At 38.1% G+C, this 18,874-nt stretch overlaps 1 protein-coding gene across 18 annotated transcripts in view; it reads left to right on the top strand.

Annotated features, from left to right (window-relative positions):
* The window catches only part of PEX5L (peroxisomal biogenesis factor 5 like), an 817,344-nt gene that overhangs the window by 264,886 nt on the left and 533,584 nt on the right, over window positions 1-18,874 (top strand). For 2 of the 18 annotated variants that reach the window (XR_014077150.1, XR_014077151.1), the window contains exon 5: window positions 14,112-15,041. The exons of the other annotated variants lie outside the window; for them this stretch is intronic. The gene's annotated coding sequence lies outside the window, so the exon portion shown is untranslated. Of the gene's footprint in view, window positions 1-14,111; window positions 15,042-18,874 lie in introns of those variants that run through there. 18 annotated transcript variants of the gene reach the window in all.

The raw sequence follows: 18,874 nt of genomic DNA, 5'->3' as shown, positions 1-18,874 counted from the left end.
AATCAGAATCTGAATTTGTTACAAATAATACCAGAGTGATTTTGGGCAAGCCATCAACTTGTGAATAATTATATCTGCTCTGTAGTATTCCATGGCAGATAACTGAGGAAATACTTAAGAGTTTTTCCCACTACCTGGTTCCACATCCAGAAATATTTGATGATTCACATTCTTCCCTTCTATGGGAAATGCTTTACCTCTTAGCAATCAATTCTAGTTATCTGGTCTTTGGACAGTAATAAAAAATGATTTTAAAATATTTTCTGTGTTTCACGATTGTTAATAATGTTCTCCCTTGTCTAAATTAGTCAAATAAAAAAGGGTTTGGTTTGTGTTTTTAACTTATATATATAACTTATAACTTATATATATAACTTACATATATAATTTTTAACTTATACATATAATTGAGGGGAATTCTTTTTTCTCCTGATAACCAGACTTGTCCAGAAGTTTCAAAACCAGAGGAAAGTTTATGGAAGCAAAAACATTTTTCTTTATTTCTTCATTCCTTAGTGGCAACACTACTATCTTTTTTATGTAGTTTTCCTTTAATCTTCTAATAAAACTTTTCTTTATATAATTTGAAATGATACTGTATATACATATGCAGTTTGGCATCTCATTTTGGGGGGTAACTTTGCCTTATATGTATTTTCCATGTCATTAAACACATAGTAAAGTACCATGTTCCACTGTAGTGTTAAAAAACAAAAACCAGTGGAGTAAATTCGAAGATCTAATTGACATTACTGAATGAATCAAGCAGCATCCTATCTAACAAGTAAGATATATGAGGAGTTGTAAAACCTGGAAGATTTCTATGGGTACAAAGAGGGTGGGACAATGAAGTCATAAACAAAAGAAAGGATTATTTCAGCAAGGTGACCTTCCTTTAGAGGCAGGGCAGGGGTCTCTCATTCAGATTACCTGAGTAGTGCTGATTAGATAATTCCAGATTGCCTAGTTAATGGTCACATTTCTGGGAGTGGCTGAAACTGCAGTTAAGTCTTGGTTTGTTGTCATAGGTAAAGAAGTAACAGTTAGAACTGGACATGGAGCAACAGACTGGTTCCAAATCAGGAAAGGAGTACATCAAGGCTGTATATTGTAACCCTGCTTATTTAACTTAGATGCAGAGTACATCATTTGAAATGCTAGGCTGGATGACGCACAAGCTGGAATCAAGATTGCCAGGAGAAATATCAATTACCTCAGATATGCAGGTGACACCACTCTTATGGCAGAAAATGAAGAAGAACTAAAGAACCTCTTGATGAAAGTGAAAGAGGAGAGTGAAAAAGTTGGTTTAAAACTCAACATTCAGAAAACCAAGATCATGGCATCCAGTCCCATCATTTCATGACAAATAGATGGGGAAACAATGGAAACAGTGGCAGACTATTTTCTTGGGCTCCAAAATCACTACAGATGGTGACCGCAGCCATGAAATTAAAAGACACTTGCTCCTTGGAAGAGAAGCTATGACCAACCTAGAGAGCATATTAAAAAGCAGAGACATTACTTTACCAACAAAGGTCCATCTAGTCAAATTATGGTTTTTCCAGTAGTCATGTATGGATGTTAGAATTGGACTATAAAGAAAGATGAGCGCTGAAGAATTGATGCTTTTGAACTCTGGTGTTGGAGAAGACTCTTGAGAGTCCCTTGGACTGCAAGGAGATCCAACCAGTCAATCCTAAAGTAAATCAATACTGAATATTCATTGGAAGGACTGATGCTGAAGCTGAAACTCCAATACTTGGGCCACTTGATGAGAACTGACTCACTAGAAAAGACTCTGATGCTGGGAAAGATTGAAGGCAGGAGGAAAAGGAGATGACAGAGAATAAGATGGTTGGATGGCAACACCAACTTGATGGATATGAGTTTTAGTAAGCTCCAGGCTAGGGAAGCCTGGCTGCTGCAGTCCATGGGGTCACAAAGAGTCAGACATGACTGAGTGACTGTACTGAACTGAACTTGTTGTCATAGGATTGACTGTTTTGACCTCCTTGCAGTCCAAGGACTCTCTGGATCTTGTCAAGAATTGTTGTCATAGAGCTTAGCACAAGTGATTCCATTTTGAGCCTGCTTCTTTTTTAACAGTAGAGATATATCATAATTATTTAAGAGGATTAAATTATTGCCTTAAATTTGGGCTCTTTTTTTGTGTTCCATTTTCTTTATTATAATTAACACTGTAAATATATTAGTGCATAAATGTATGCACACTGTTGGATTGTTTTGTGAAAACGGACTTCCAGTAATATATTTACAGGTCAAAGTTTATAAACTTTTTAAAACCACTTGATAAGAAGTGCCAAACTGATTGCATCAGCAATAACCCAGGTATTATTATGTTTTTAAGTGTTTAAGGAAGTAAATAATATATATTATTTCAAGTCTCAGTTGTTTAAATAATAATTATATTGGAGATGTTCTAATATGCTTACTGGACACTTGCATTTCTTTTTTAGCAAATTGCTTGTGAAAGAACAAATTATTTTCAATTCTGTTTGGTAAATATTCCTTTAGCATTTTCTATGTGCCAAATGTTAGAACAACAGGAGTTGGTGTATAGAGATTCATAAAATGTAATCCCTATCTTCAAGGAATTCTAAATATCAAAGGAGAGACGGGAAAAAAAGTATAATAATATCAATCATGGAAACAGAAACGGTTTTAGTTAGAATAGTTCAGTTCACTTCAGATCAGTCACTCAGTCATGTCCGACTCTTTGCGACCCCAAGCACTGCAGCACGCCAGGCCTCCCTGTCCATCACCAGCTCCTGGAGTTCACCCAAACTCATGTCCATTGAGTCGGTGATGCCATCCAACCATCTCATCCTCTGTCATCCCCTTCTCCTCCTGCCTTCAATCTTTCCCAACATCAGGGTCTTTTCAGATGAGTCAGCTCTTCGGATCAGGTGGCCAAAATATTGGAGTTTCAGCTTCAACATCAGTCCTTCCAGTGAACACCCAGGACTGATCTCCTTTAGGATGGACTGGTTGGGTCTCCTTGCAGTCCAAGGGACTCTCAAGAGTCTTCTCCAACACCACAGTTCAAAAGCATCAATTCTTCTGTGCTCAGCTTTTTCATAGTCCAACTCTCACATCCATACATGATTACTGGAAAAACCATAGCCTTGACTAGACAGACCTTTGTTGACAAAGCAATGTCTCTGCTTTTTAATATTCTGTCTAGGTTGGTCATAACTTTCCTTCCAAGGAGTAAGCGTCTTTTAATTTCATGGCTGCAGTCACCATCTGCAGTGATTTTGGAGCCCAGAAAAATATAGTCAGCCACTGTTTCCACTGTTTCCCCATCTATTTCCCATGAAGTGTTGGGACCAGATGCCACGATCGTAGTTTTCTGAATGTTGAGCTTGAAACCAACTTTTTCACTCCCCTCTCTTTCTTTCATCAAGAGGCTCTTTATTTCTTCTTCACTTTCTGCCATAAGGGTGATGTAAGATGAACTCCCCAGGTTCGTAGGTGCCTAATATGCTACTGAAGATCACTGGAGAAATAACTCCAGAAAGAATGTAGGGATGAGCCAAAGCAAAAGCAACACCCAGTTGTGTATGTGACTGGTGATAGAAGCAAGGTCTGATGTTGTAAAGAGCAATATCACATAGGAACCTGGAATGTTAGGTCCATGAATCAAGGCAAATTGGAAGTGGTCAAACAGGAGATGGCAAGAGTGAACCTTGACATTCTAGGAATCAGCAAACTAAGGTGGACTGGAATGGGTGAATTTAACTCAGATGACCATTATATCTACTACTGTGGTCAGGAATCCCTTAGAAGAAATGGAGAAGCCATCATAGTCAACACAAGAGTCCAAAATGCAGTACTTGGATGCAATCTCAAAAACAACAGAATGATCACTGTTTGTTTCCAATGCAAACCATTCAATATCACGGTAATCCAAGCCTATGCCCTGACCAGCAACGCTGAAGAATCTGAAGTTGAACAGTTCTGTGAAGACCTACAAGACCTTCTAGAACTAACACCCAAAAAAGATGTCCTTTTCATTATAGGGGACTGGAATGCAAAAGTAGGAAGTCAAGAAACACCTGGAGTAACAGGCACATTTGGCTAATAGAGTTTTGCCAAGAGAACACACTGGTCATAGCAAACACCCTCTTCCAACAACACAAGAGAAGACTCTACACATGGACATCACCAGATGGTCAACACCGAAATCAGATTGATTATATTCTTTGCAGCCAACGATGGAGAAGCTCTATACAGTCAGCAAAAACAAGACCGGGAGTTGACTGTGGCTCAGATCATGAACTCCTTATTGCCAAATTCAGACTGAAATTGAAGAAAGTGGGGAAAATCACTAGACCATTCAGGTATGACCTAAATCAAATCCCTTATGATTATACAGTGGAAGTGACAAATAGATTTAAGGGACTAGATCTGATAGAGTGCCTGATGAGCTATGGACAGAGGTTCGTGACATTGTACAGGAGACAGGGATCAAGGCACTCCTCAAGAAAAAGAAATGCAAAAAAGCAAAATGGCCATCTGAGGAGGCCTTACAAATAGCTGTGAAAAGAAGAGAAGCAAAAAGCAAGGGAGAAAAGGAAAGATATACCCATTTGAATGCAGAGTTCCAAAGAATAGCAAGGAGAGATAAGAAAGCCTTCCTCAGTGATCAATGCAAAGAAATAGAGGAAAACAATAGAATAAGAAAGACTAGAGATCTCTTCAAGAAAATTAGAGATACCAAGGGGACATTTCATGCAAAATGGGCTCAATAAAGTTAGAATAGAGGAAGGGGTAATTTATCTTTAAGACTAAGGAAATTTTTAAAGGATGAATACACATTTTCCAGACAGATAATTAAGTAAAGGGCTTTTCAGTACAGAGTTAATAGCACACAAAAAGACTGGAAGTTTGGAAGAGCAAATATTCAGTAGCTAGTAGTTAGCAACTAATGGAGTATGCAGTGGGTCAAGAGGGCATAGAGTAGGCAGAGATGAAGATGGGAAGATGGAGAAGTTTACAAGAAGCAAATCGTGATGAACCTCAGTGTGATATTCCATGCTGAGCAATATGGCTTGACCTTTAAGGTGATATGTAGCTTCTGAATTCAACCTTTTTACTAATAATTTGTGATTTCATAACTAAATAAGTAGATGGCAATTTAAGCTTTTTAAATTTCTCATCTGTAAACTAGAACAATCTGTTTATGTTTTTGCTATTCTCAACACGCTATGAAAAAACCAACACTGATTATGTGATGTTACCTTGGAGACATGGAAATTATTTTAGGAAGCATACTGATTGCCTTATCCATAGATCAATCCCACCAGGGCCCAATTATTTCCCTGGTATCACACATGTCCTTTATCTACTTAGCTCTGGAAAACTGTGACACTTTCCTCAACAAAATTACATGTATTTTAACACTGTCAAGCAATTTTCATTTTACATGGATTCAACATCCATGTCTTTACTAAGACATCACATCACATGACATTTTATTTAGGGATATAATTAACCCATATTTTCCTTTTATATGTTAAAGTTTAAAAATATAGATGTTAATTTGACAGCTGACTATCACCTTCCCCCTGAAGGTCAAGAAGTCCCAACCAGCCTCAGGCCAAACTATGTAGGGATCCTCTCTTGTGCTCTAGTTCTCTCAGCACTGCAGACACAACCATATTTGGCAAGTGAGCATCGAATGGCAGAATTCCAAGGAATTATTTAAATAACAACTGAAGGTCAGGCTACTTCCATGCACTTCTTTAAAATATTTTTTTTTTTAACTAAAGTACTATATATACAGAAAAAAATATAAATAAGTATATAGCTAGATGAGCTGTCAAACATAAACACCACATGTAACCACTACCAAGACACAAAATAAAATATTACCAGCATTCCAGAAGCCTAACTCATATCCTGTCATATATACTCATAACATAACAATCATTATCCTAATTTCTAATACTATTGATAACTTTTCCTTCTTATTATTTATTATTGTTTTGTACCTGGCTTTTATTCCTCCATCAATGTAATATTTGTCCAATTAACTATGTTGTAAATATACCACCGTTTCTAAGTTTACATTATTTTTTATTAACTACGAGGATGTTCTGCATTATTATTACAAATAATGCTGCTACAAGCATACTTCCCAGATGGCTCAGTGGTAAAGAATCCACCTGCCAGTGGAGGAGATGCAGAAGATGCAGGTTCGATCCCTGGGTCAGGAAGATGCCTTGGAGGCAGAAATGGTAACACACTCCAGTGTTCTTGCCTGAAAAATCCCATGAACAGAGGAGCCTGACAGGCTACAGTCCATGGAGTCACAGAGTCGGACACGACTAAACGACTGAGCACAGCACAGCACCACAAACATACTTGCATGTGACTTTTGGCGTGCATATATGTGCACACCAAATGTTGGATGTATGCCTAGGAGTGGAATTGCTAGATCATAGTATACCTATATTCATAATATACTAATAATACACTACACCAAGTAGCATTCTAAAGTGATTGTATAATTTTCGTTCCTATCAACAGTGTACGTATCTGTACTTCATCCTTACCAATACATGTTATTATCAGTCCTTTTAATTTGAGCCCTTCTGGAAGGTGTTTGATGGTGTCTCATTTAGTTTTAGTTATATTTCTCTGATGACTAATTAAGTAGAACATCTTTTCATACATTTATTGGTTCTTTGTATACCCGTTTTTGGCTTTCTGGGTGATTCAGTGGTAAAGAATCTGCCTGTCAATGCAGGAGACTTGAGTTCAATCCCTGGGCTGGAAAGATCCCTTGGAGAAGGAAATGGCAACCCACTCCAGTATTCTTGCCTAGGAAATCCCACAGACAGACGAGCCTGGTGGCCTACAGTCCATGGAGTCACAAAGAGTCAGACACAACTTAGCAAGTAAACAACAAAAGTATCCTTTTTAATGAAATGTTTAAGTGTCTTGCTCATCTTTAATTTCATCATTTACCCTTTGACTTATTGAATTGTGAGGGTATTTTATACATTCAAAAAATCACATGCAAGTATGTTTGTGGTGCTGTGCTCAGTCATTTGGTCATGTCTGACTCTGTGAGCTTCCCTGGTGGCTCAGACGGTAAAGCATCTGCCTGCAATGTGGGAGACCTGAGTTCAGTTGCTGAGCTGGGAAGATCCCCTGGAGAAGGAAATGGCAACCCACTCCAATACTCTTGCCTGGAAAATCCCATGGATGGAGGAGCCTGGTAGGCTACAGTCCATGGGGTCGAAGAGTTGAAGATGACTAAGTGACTTCACTTTATACATTCCAGATACTAGCTCTTTGCCAATTACAGTTGTATCTTCTCCCAGTGTGTAATGTGTCTTTTTCTCTCTTTATGGTACCATCTGATGAACAGAAATTCTTCATTTTAATGTAGCTCAATTCATCAGTTTCTTCCTTTTATGGTTAATTTATTTTGTACTGTGCAAAAACTCTTTTCACAACCTACATGTGTACCTTGAAAGAGAGTACAGAATGCTCCCCTCCCCACCACCCACCACCCAAAGAAAAGTTTACTCACTTCCTTTGCTGTTTGTAACCAATGGGAATTAACATAGGCAATGCACTTTTGAGGGTATAGGAGCATTTGAATCTGCATAAACTCACATCAGTTTGTTTCTTTAAATAACTTTTTGTTTGAACTCAATTTTTTTTTTTTTTTTCTTGAGAAGCAGGGACTCTCTTTAGTCATTTGGTCTGTTCATACCACCAAGTACTGAAATCATATCCAAGAAAGAACATCAAGGATATCAATCCAGGAGACCATATCCATTTGTCTTTTCAGAGAAAGATGGGCTTGGGTTGAGTACCAGTTCATCAGTAACCTTGCTAAAGAACTAGAAGATGGTTTGGGCCAATCTAAGAGGGAGTGGCTGTAATTTCCTATGACCAGCTTAAATATGTTTCCGGAACAAGTCACATAAGTAGAACAATGGCATGGAACATGTGTAGAAGTGCTCATTTTCAGACATATTTCCCACATATTTTCTTTCTTTATGTGTTAGGCTATTCCTATATCAATAAAATCCTCTTAAAATTTAATCTACTAATTGTAAACATAACCATAATCTTAACAATCTCATAAACAAGGAAGTACTTTTTTATTTCTGAGAGTTCTATTTATATTAAGAGGGCATTAACGTTGTGTTTCCCTAAGTACAGCAGGCAAATGTGTGATTCTGTCTTTTTTTTCCTTCTTCATTAAAAGTTTTTTTAATAGCCTTCCAAGGGTACTAGCACAATTTCTTATTGAAGAGAAAAAGGCTAAGGGGCCTAAAATAGTTATGCCTTTCCCTGCCCTCAGCCTCATTTAGAACATTGTTCATCTTTGGGGCAGCGAAGTCCTGTAATTCTTCCTGGCTGTAGCTGGCAGTCATTCTCCACACTGGTAGCAAAGCATGTGTATCTTCTGTGTGTTTTATTAGGTGAAAGAACTTTTAGAGTCTATGGGACTTTAAAGGAAAGAGAGATCAAGGAACAATTTGGTACTCCTGATTAGAATGCTCCATCAGATGCTCCATTTATATCTTTATTATTCCTGCAACTTTCTCCCCCCAGTGTTCATTCATATCCTCTCCCCAGTTACAGCTTTGGACACCTCCTGTCATCACCTCGTGTCCTCTTGTTGTGGACTTTGGCTGCTCTTGGAACCTTGCCTCTTGGATTGAATGTTGTGCTGCCTCCTGTTTGTTTAGGTGGTGGAATCTCTCTACTTATAGGCAAGTGAGGTTCAAAAATGCTGTCTACTAGAACTGGTGTGATGGAACCCAAATTCTTTCCTATCAATTCCTACTTGTCTCCCTACCCCATTCCATTTCAAATCATACTGAACTATTTCTAGGTTTCTAAATATCTCCCCCACCCCCACCCCTTCCTTCATCTGCCTCTCCTTTTGGTGATATGGATCTAGTACACCCTGAGTATTCTGCTTGGAACCCTTTCTGCCCTCTTATCATACACTACTAGTATTTATCCTTCACAGCTCACTTCAGGCATCAAACTTCTCAGGAATCTTTTGTAATTGTTTTTCCAACCCAATCCTGATCATTTATGTTGTCTTAGGAGCCTTTTCTGTGGTTCCTCATAGCTTAGTGTGTGTGCCTCCAGCCTCTGTTTAGTCAGGTGTATACTCATCTGTCTCCAAGACTATAAGTTTCTTAAAGTTAGAGAGTCCCATATTTTTCCTTGTTGGTTTCTCAATTTTTATGCCAATGCCTGACACACAATTAGCAAAATATATGACTCTACTAATGCTTCTCTGTATACATCCTAGTAGAGGAAGAAATTGGCTAATTTTTTAGCCTTATTAGTAGAGAAAAACACATTAATTGGCTTTCCATTAATTTCAAGTTTATGAAAATATAAACAAGGACTGAGCTCAAGCTTAACAAGTATGTGTCAAAGATGGCACAATTTAATCTTGTAGGAGAGAATGTTTAAATTATTCAAGGAAACAAATACTTAAGTATTAATTTAGAGAAAGGAAATTCATATGGTGGTTACCATTCATTCTTATATTTATTAAATTTATAAATTATAAATATAAAATAAATTTTATAGCTTTATAGTATAAATAGGGAGACCAAAGACTTACACTAGGTAATATTTTTTTAACTATTAGCTGATATCCTTGAAAACAAGAGAACAATTTCAGGATGTTTTAGAGCATCTAAAACAACATGAACAGATTTCAACAGTTGATGATTATGCATCTTATTGTAAAGAGTAGGCCTTTAAAGCCAGAAAATCTCTGCAACTAGCTACCTGCATGATTTTAAACAACTTATTCAACCTCTATAAGCCTCAATTTTTCTCATTTGAAAAATGTAATTGCCCTAAGGATAACAGAAAAAAAAGTATGACTCATACAATGCTTGGCCCAGCATGACATTTAGTGCTAGTAGAAACTATTATTATACTAAACTGATCTAAGTTAATGAGAGTCTTTTATGTCTTCAAAGTTTTCCTAGTACTTCCTGATAATAATTGTAATTATATTTTCTTCAGAGTAAGCAAAAAGTAAACAATACTTTTTTATTTTTAAGCATTTGTTGTTGTTGTTCAGTCAGCCAGTCATGTCCGACTCTTTGCGACCCCATGGGCTGCAGTACGCCAGGCTTCCCTATCCATCACAAACTCCCGGAGCTTACTCAAACTCATGTCCATTGAGTCAGTGATGCCATCCAACCATCTCATCCTCTGTTGTCCCCTTTTCCTCCTGCCTTCAATCTTTCCCAGCATCAGGGTCTTTTCCAATGAGTCAGTTCTTTGCAACAAGTGGCCAAAGTACTGGAGTTTCAGCTTCAGCATCAGTCCTTCCAATGAATATTCAGGACTGATTTCCTTTAGGATGGACTAGTTGGATCTCCTTGCTGTCCAAAGGACCCTCAAGAGTCTTTTCCAACACTAGAGTTCAAAAGCATCAATTCTTCCATGCTCAGTTTTCTTTATAGTGCAACTCTGTCCTTCACCATCTCCCGAAGCCTGCTCAAACTTATGTCCATCAAGTTGGTGATGCCATTCAACCATCTTGTCCTCTGTCGTCCCCTTCTCCTCCTGCCTTCAGTCTTTCCCAGCATCAGGGTCTTTTCTAATGAGCCAGCTCTTCTCATCAGGAGGCCAAGGTATTGGAGCTTCAGCTTTAGCATCAGTCCTTCTAATGACTATTCAGGATTGATTTCCTTTAGGATTTACTGGTTTGATCTCCTTGTAGTCCAAGGGACTCTCATTTTAAGTATTAGATTCCATGAAATACTTATTTTCCTTGTGAGCAATCATGAGGTGCTGTTATTGTTTTGCTTTGTTTTAATCTAACTGTATCCCTAAACTTAACCCTAACCTTTCTTTTGAGAAACTCCTGCCTTTTATATGGATTGGGTAGATCGAACCCAACCCCCTCAGCTTTGGGAAACTCATCCTTTTTTTTATAGCTTAGTTAGATTGAATGCAGCCACTTCCCCATACCAAGAGGTCTGAGCTCAATGTCCAGATTTGCTCAATAAGAGTAGTATATCTCTCTCCTTCAGTGCTGGATTCATAATCCAAATAGGGCCAATCAGAGCCTTTCCTGTTATGTTATATGAGGACATGGAGAGAAAGTAGACTTTCTTCCTCTCAGATGAAGAGCTATGAGAAAACCATAAACTAGAGTTGCTTTCTCACATCTTCTTTAGCTACTTGGAAGGGGACATCTGAAGAAGAAAATGAAATCAAAACATGATACAAAAGAGAGATGAATAGAGATAAACCCTGGATCAAACCATGAGCCTTTCATTTATGTGAAGCAATAAATTATTTTTTTCTTTGCACTTGATCTATAAATAGTACTAATATAATTTGCAATTTATGGGGTCCCTGCTAAGAGTTGCCTCCTTAGCACAATAGGCAGCATGTCAGTCTCATAATCTGAAGGTCCTAAGTTTGAACCTTAAGGAGGGCAATGCAAAGCTTTGGGCTTCCCTGGTGGCTCTGATGGTAAAGAATCTGCCTGCAATGCAGGAGACTTGGGTTTGATCCCTGGGTCAGAAAGATTCCCTGGCGAAAGGAATGGCCACCCACTCCAGTATTCTTGCCTGGAAAATTCCATGGACAAAGAAGCCTGGTGGGCTACAGTACGTGGGGTCTCAAAGATTTGGAAATGACTGAGAGACAAATGCTTCCACTTTTTCACTGCTAATATACTTCAAAGCAGCAGGAAACTGAGACAGTAGGAAATAAAAGTAAGAAAATCTTGCTGGTCAGTACAACGATTCATGATCAAAACATTCACATGACAGACAAACTTTCAGTTTTACTAACATGCTTCCTCAAATAACAATGAAAGAATGTACCTATCCTAGAAAATTAAGAAGCTCAAAATATCCATTCATTTTTCACTAATTGCAGGCTATGAAAAATGTATTTATAGATAGTGACTCTGATATTAGGAGAAAAAAAAACTGGGCTGCTTCTTTTAATTTGGTGTTTCCTATCACAAACTTACAAATGGAATGAATGGATCTTTCCTCTTCCTATTGATCCCCAAATAGCTCAAACCCTCAAAACAAGTGAATATTCTACTGAATATCCTAAAATTATCAGTAGTCTTTAGATCCAAAGTTCAAACCAAAATGAAACAAAATTCTCAGGAGGGACAGTGGTGTTGTAGAAAGGAGGAAATATGATTATTATCCCTGCCACAGATAAAATTAAAGCCTATTCTTTTAAAGTCACGTAAAACGGTTTTTGTTTGTATCTTCTCTACTACAGCCTGGGTTTAATATGTGATCCAGTACTGGTAAGAACTATTCAGGAGTCATGCCCAACCCATATTATAGGATCACTCATGGTCTAAAAGTCTTTCATCCAGTCCGTGTTTTTTCCCTAGGATACTTCCAGTGGATATCTTATGTGTGCTCAGAAATAGGTCTTGAACTTTGAGATGATAGCCACTATTTCCTCTTTCGCTTCCCACTTACTTCTCATTTCATGACACCCAGCAGTGGCAAACACTTTTAATTATTTACTCTAATTTTCAACTTCTTCCTTGCTAAAAGAATCATGACTTTGTGCAGGATGGTAATGTACTCAGTAAGAAGGATGGATAGTTGATGCTGTTGTTGTTCAGGCACTAAGTCGTGTCCGACTCCTTGCGACCCCGTGGACTGTAGCACACCAGGCTTCCCTTCACTATCTCCTGGAGTTCAAACTCGTATCCGTTGAGTTGGTAATGCGTTCCAACCATCTCATCCTCTGCCGCCCCCTTCTCTTTTTGCTTTCAATCTTTCCCAGAATCAGGGTCTTTTACAATGAATCGGCTCTTCACATAAGATAGCCAAAGTATTGGAACTTCAGCATCAGTCCTTCCAATGAATGTTCAGGGTTAATTTCCTTTAGGATTGGCTGGTTTGATCTCCTTGCTGTCCAAGGGACTCTCAAAAGTCTTCTCCAGCACTACAGTTCAAAAGCATCAATTTTTCAGTGTTCCACCTTCTTTATGGTCCAACTCTCACATCATACATGACTACTGGAAAAACCATAGCTTTGACTACATGGACCTTAGTCAGCAGAGTGATGTCTCTGCTTTTAAATATCCTGTCTAGTTTTGCAATAGCTTTACTTCCAAGGAGCAAGCACCTTTTAATTTCATGGCTGCAGTCACCATCCTCAGTGATTATGAAGCCCAAGAAAAAAAAATCTGTCACTGCTTCCACTTTTTCCCCTTTTATTTGCCATGAAGTGATGGGACCAGATGCCATGATCTTAGGTTTTTGAATGTTGAATTTTAAGTCAGATTTTTCACTCTCCTCTTTCACCCTCATCAAGAGATTCTTTAGTTCCTCTTCGCTTTCTACCATTAGAGTGGTATCATCTACATATCTGAGATTGTTGATATTTCTCCCAGCAATCTTGATTCCAGCTTGTGATTCATCCAGCTGGGCATTTCACATGATGTACTCTGCATGTAAGTTAACAATCAGGGTCACAATATACAGCCTTGTCATACTCCTTTCCCAATTTTGAACCAGTCCATTTTTCCATGTAAGATTCTAACTGTTGCTTCTTGACCTGCATACAGGTTTCTCAGAAGGCAGGTGAGGTGGTCTGATATTCCCATCTCTTTAAGAATTTTCCACAGTTTGTTATGAACCACACAAAAGCTTTAGTGTATGATAAAGTGTCTGCCTGCAATGTGGGAGACCCAGGTTCAATCCCTGGGACAGGAAGATCCCCTGGAGAAGGAAATGGCAACCCACTCCAGTACTCTTTCCTGGAAAATTCCATGGATGGAGGACCCTGGTAGGTTACAGTCCATGGGGTTGCAAAAAGTCGAATACAACTGACCGACTTCACTTTATGACGCAGAAGTAGATGTTTTTTCTGGAATAGTTGATTAGCCTAAGTTAATTATGGTTGGCCTAGTCCTGGCTTTGCCAGAGGTGGTCTTGTCACATTGCCATGGTCAATGAGACCCCAAAACAAATTTGTTCTGGGGTGGTTCTAGGAGAGTTTTTTCTTTCTTGATTAAAAGTGGCACACTCTGTCATGATTTCTTTCACTTTTTCATTCTTCCTGGCTTGTAGGTGAATTATCTAAACAGCAGCAGCTGTATTGCAGTCATGAGCTACGGACAGAAGGCTGAAAGCTGAATTGCTAAGACTGGCAGAACATAGAGTTGGAAAAGCCTGGGTCCTTGAAGTCATTGTTGAGTGGCTGAAACAATGCAGCAGCTAGCTTTCATGCCATATTTCTTGGCATGTAAGAAACATACTACTATTTGTTGAAACTACTGTTAGTCAAGTTTTTTTCTGATTTGCAACCAAATCCAATAATAATTTCCACATATCCTGTTCTGGTCTCCGTTGCTTGGAAAACTGAGGAAAGATGTCTCTTCACTTCCTGCTGGACATCAGAATCTCTGAAGTTTGCTTATACTGAGTGGCCATGTCTTGTCCTCTTTGTCTAGTGGGCACCATTGTCTCCTTTGAGTCAACCTGTTATCCCAACTGGGCCTCATTTCTTTAGTGTAATAGTCCTGCTGATGCTCCTGTTGCTCATGTTATTCAAACAGAGGGCACATACAGTAGTAAAGACCAAGCACCAAAGTGCATATTCTCAAGTTTCAGGATGAATATAGTTTGAAATTAGAGAACAAAAGTGAATCAGATTTATACAACATCAACCCTTATAAAAATGGAGAGCCATTTTCCAGTAATACTTCAAGACTGCACTGAGATATACTAATATGCTGTTTCTCTTAAACCAACAAGATTTAACTACTTATTTAATATTTTTTTACTGGAAATGAGGAGAAATTGATTTTCTATTAATAAAGTTACACATCAAAAAAGGTAGCATACTAAACTCACTTCTACTGACCGAAGCAGATTCAGTCTTCTAAAGAAACTAGAAGCGTTTCTTCTTCTCTGTCATTCTGGTCCTCTTTTCAGTTTTCTTTGTCAATTTTCTTAACAAAAAACTTTGTGTGAAATATATTAAAGAGTTTAACATTTGGACAATGAAGTAGATCATGTGTTCACTTTAAATAACCTTGTGCCATTCCTTTATTTCAGAAATTTCAGCTGTGATTGCTGATTTCAGGTTCCTCAGAATACTCAAGAATAGATAGGCACATCAAGCAGGACTGTTTGTATGTCTGCTTGGCAGAAGTAATACCAGTTTGCACTTTGCTAGTCAACTGTAGGTGGAAACTTGAGTTAACTGGCACCTATTTATCCTGTTGATGTCTTAGTAATCCTTAAAGACTGAGATCCCAGGCAGTTGCCTGGTTGGCATGCCCCTAACTAACAGTTCAGTTCAGTTGCTCAGTCATGTCTGACTCTTTGCGACCCCATGGACTGCAGCATGCCAGGCTTCCCTGTCCATCACCAACTCCCAGAGTTTACTCAAACTCATGTCCATTGAGTTTGTGATACCATCTCATCCTCTATCATCCCCTTCTCCTCCTGCCTTCAATCTTTCCCAGCATCAGGGTCTTTTCCAATGAGTCAGTTCTTTGCATCAGGTGGCCAAAGTGTTGGAGTTTCAGCTTCAGCATCAGTCCTTCCAATGAATATTCAGGACTGATTTCCTTTAAGATGGACTGGTTGGATCTCCTTGCAGTCCAAGGGACTCTCAAGAGTCTTCTCCAACACCACAGTTCAAAAGCATCCGTTCTTTGGCACTCAGCTTTCTTTATAGTCCAACTCTCACATCCATTAGATGCCCCTAACTATAGTTTTAAATGATTCGAAGTCATTGGAGAAATGCAGAGGGAGGAGAAAGAAGGGTGTCTACAATGTCCAGAGGGAAATCCTCTGGACTGCTGGGTGCAGAGCTCTCTTGTTGTGGGCATTTCTGCCTTCAGGCCTGAAAGAAAAGAGCACAGTTCCCATAGGATAAATCCTGATTTGAGCTTGTTAAAAAAATTTAGAATCTGCAACTAAACTAACTAGCACAAAATAGTTTATCTGTCTCATTTAAAAAATTCAGAAAGCTAAACATTTATTGGAAATCTTTTATATATTAAGCACTGTGCTAAAAAGTGTAGGTGGTATTATAAAAGTATCAACAAAAGAATTACTGAACAAATCACAATGGGATTGAAATTAGAAGTGAAATGTGCCAATAACTGGATAGGCAAAATAAAAATGAAAAGCATTAATACATGTTAATATGTGCATTATTTGTTGTCTTCAACAGCATTTATTTCACTCTGTGTGCTGCCTCTGTTATTTTAAACTTTGTAATATAACCCAATATCAGCATCCAGAAAGATGAGTAAAGAGGACTTGACTCTTTAGTAAAGTACTCTTTAGGCCCACTCAGTATTCTAGAAGAAGTGAAAAATAATGTGTAATATTTTAAAAAGTGAATTACTAGCAACTTTCTACAACTCAGCTGATATTCAGCACACTAGTCCACATTTATTTGGCCTCAGGAAATTATTGTAACTGGAGGAAAAGCAAAATCAAAGATACACATTTTTAAACTTGAGCAAAAATCTGAGAAGTGGCAATTATTTTACTAAGATTGGGAGCCATAATTTTTAAAATGTACTTTCACCAAATTAGTTCTGACTGTATTGGGTCACTCTGAGAGAAATGATGGTTCTATCATAAGTAAAGCTGTTGGGAAGAAGAATTTATTTTGTCCTGTGGAAATGACTAGGCCTTTGAATTGCATCATGGAAGACCTTTTGTCATATATCACAACTTCACAAGAGAGGCCTTAAGCCTTTCTAGCAAGAAAAAATTAATTGCAATAATAGTCTTTGAAAGGAATCTTAGAAATGCATTTCTTCAGAACATTCAAGACACAGAAATAAGAAATATAGCTATTTAAATACTTTAAGTCATATGTGCAAATTCAGTGAATATTTAGTATTAGTTAATCTTCGCTTTATATAATAGATGAGTTTACATAAGGTCAGGTTTAAAATTTGTACAGAGAATCTTACTTTTTCTTTTTCTTTAAAATTAGAGTATATTTCCTATTGGAGGAAAAAGTATCACTATAGACTTAAGTTAAACATCTTTGATAAAAAAAACAAAACCTAGTGGTCAAGTCCATGCTACACTCACCATCATGTTTTACAGACAGAAAAGATGTGTAGAAAGACAAAAGTTCTTATTTAGCAATTCACTAATAATTTTGAGTCAAATTCTCTTTCTCCCATTCTTTCACAACTTTAAGAGATTCCATTAGGTACCTTCTATTTCTGTTCTCCTGGCCTGTTTATATATTCTTCCTGCTGTATCAGGGATTCCTTTAGCACTGCATTCAAGGATACCTGAAATTTTTGCATGGCTAATTTTTAAAATTTTGTTTACATTGCTTCTAAATATATATGACATTACTCACATTCCTGGGCAGCATGTGAACCCTGGGGAGAAGATGGCCTCTGCATAGACCATCTCACCAAATATGGTATCATGCTCCCCTGCTGTGGGACTCTTATAAACCAGCCTCCCTCACCTGGCCCCAAGTTCTGCTACTCTCCTCATACTCTTCTCTGCTGATGGATAAATCCTCTGCCCTACCCAGGTGAAGATCTCACCATCTGTGCCAAGTACCAGGGCTGCCGGCACAATGTGCAGTATACAAGCCAGCAGTCACTAGCAATGTAAGAAAATTTTTCCTTTTCTTGTACAATGTTCATTTGTCAGAGAACTGTAACCTATTTACCAGTCTCCTGTTATTCCTCAAGACTGGCACAAATATTGTCTTTGGGATACAATGTCAGCCATACTACATAAGGACTCAGACCAAGATTCAAATCTCCCTTCCACCACTTGCTCTGTATGTGATCTTTATCTTTCCGAGCCTCAGTTTTCACATCTTTAAATATGCAAAACAGTAATACCTGCCCTATCTCCACTGTTGTTGTTCAGTCACTAATTCATGTCTGACATTTTGCGACCTCATGAACTGCAGCATGCCAGGCTTCCTTGTCCTTCACTGTCTCCTGCAGCTGGCTCAAATTCATGTCCATTGAGTCAGTGATACTATCTAACCATCTCATCTTCTGTCGCTCTCTTCTCCTATTGCCTTCATTCTTTCCCAGCGTCAGGGTCTTTTCCAGTGAATCGTCTCTTCACATCAGGTAGTGAAAGTATTGGAGCTTCAGCTTCAGCATCAGTCCTTCCAATGAATATTCAGGACTGAATTCCTTTAGCATGGACTGCTTTGATCTCCCTGCAGTCCAGGGAACTCTCAAGAGTCTTCCTCGGTACCACAATTCAAAAGTATCCGTTTTTCAGCACTCAGCCTTCTTTATGGTTCAACTTTCATGTCTGCACATGATTACTGTAAAAACCACAGCTTTGACTATACACTATTGACTATACAGTTGGCAAAGTGATGTCTCTGCTTTTTAATATGCCATCTGGGTTTGTCATAGCTTCTATTGCAGTTTCTTTAAAGAATCAAGTGAGATAATGTTTGTAAAATTATACTGTGAAGCATAAAGTATTATACAAATTTGAATAATTTTTTTAAACTATTATCATCAATTTGTAAAAGAAAATAGGAAAGAATATTAATGAGAAAGAAAAGTTTATTCTGAAATCGTCATTCTCCAAAGTATTAGTCAAGGTGTATTCCAGATGGCAGGGTCACTTTCTTTTCACTAAAAACTTAGATTTCTGATACCTCTGGTGAGGAACAGAGAATGTAGAATTAAGAGAAAAGCTTTAATGAAAAAGAAAGCACAGAGAAGTTTCTTGTATCAGCATTTGTAGGTGGACGAATTTTAGAGATGGTCCAACTAATGTGAACTTTGTGGAAAATGTTAGATGATCCTTGAACTGACAGATGATACATTTTGATACAGTGTGGTAGGAAA

The sequence above is a fragment of the Giraffa tippelskirchi genome, chromosome 2 (genome assembly GCF_054371585.1).
Source record: "Giraffa tippelskirchi isolate mGirTip1 chromosome 2, T2T-mGirTip1v1.2.pri, whole genome shotgun sequence".
Taxonomy (NCBI): Eukaryota; Metazoa; Chordata; class Mammalia; order Artiodactyla; family Giraffidae; genus Giraffa; species Giraffa tippelskirchi.
Note: the sequence above shows the minus strand (reverse complement) of the source record. Positions and strands in the feature narration are given on the sequence as shown.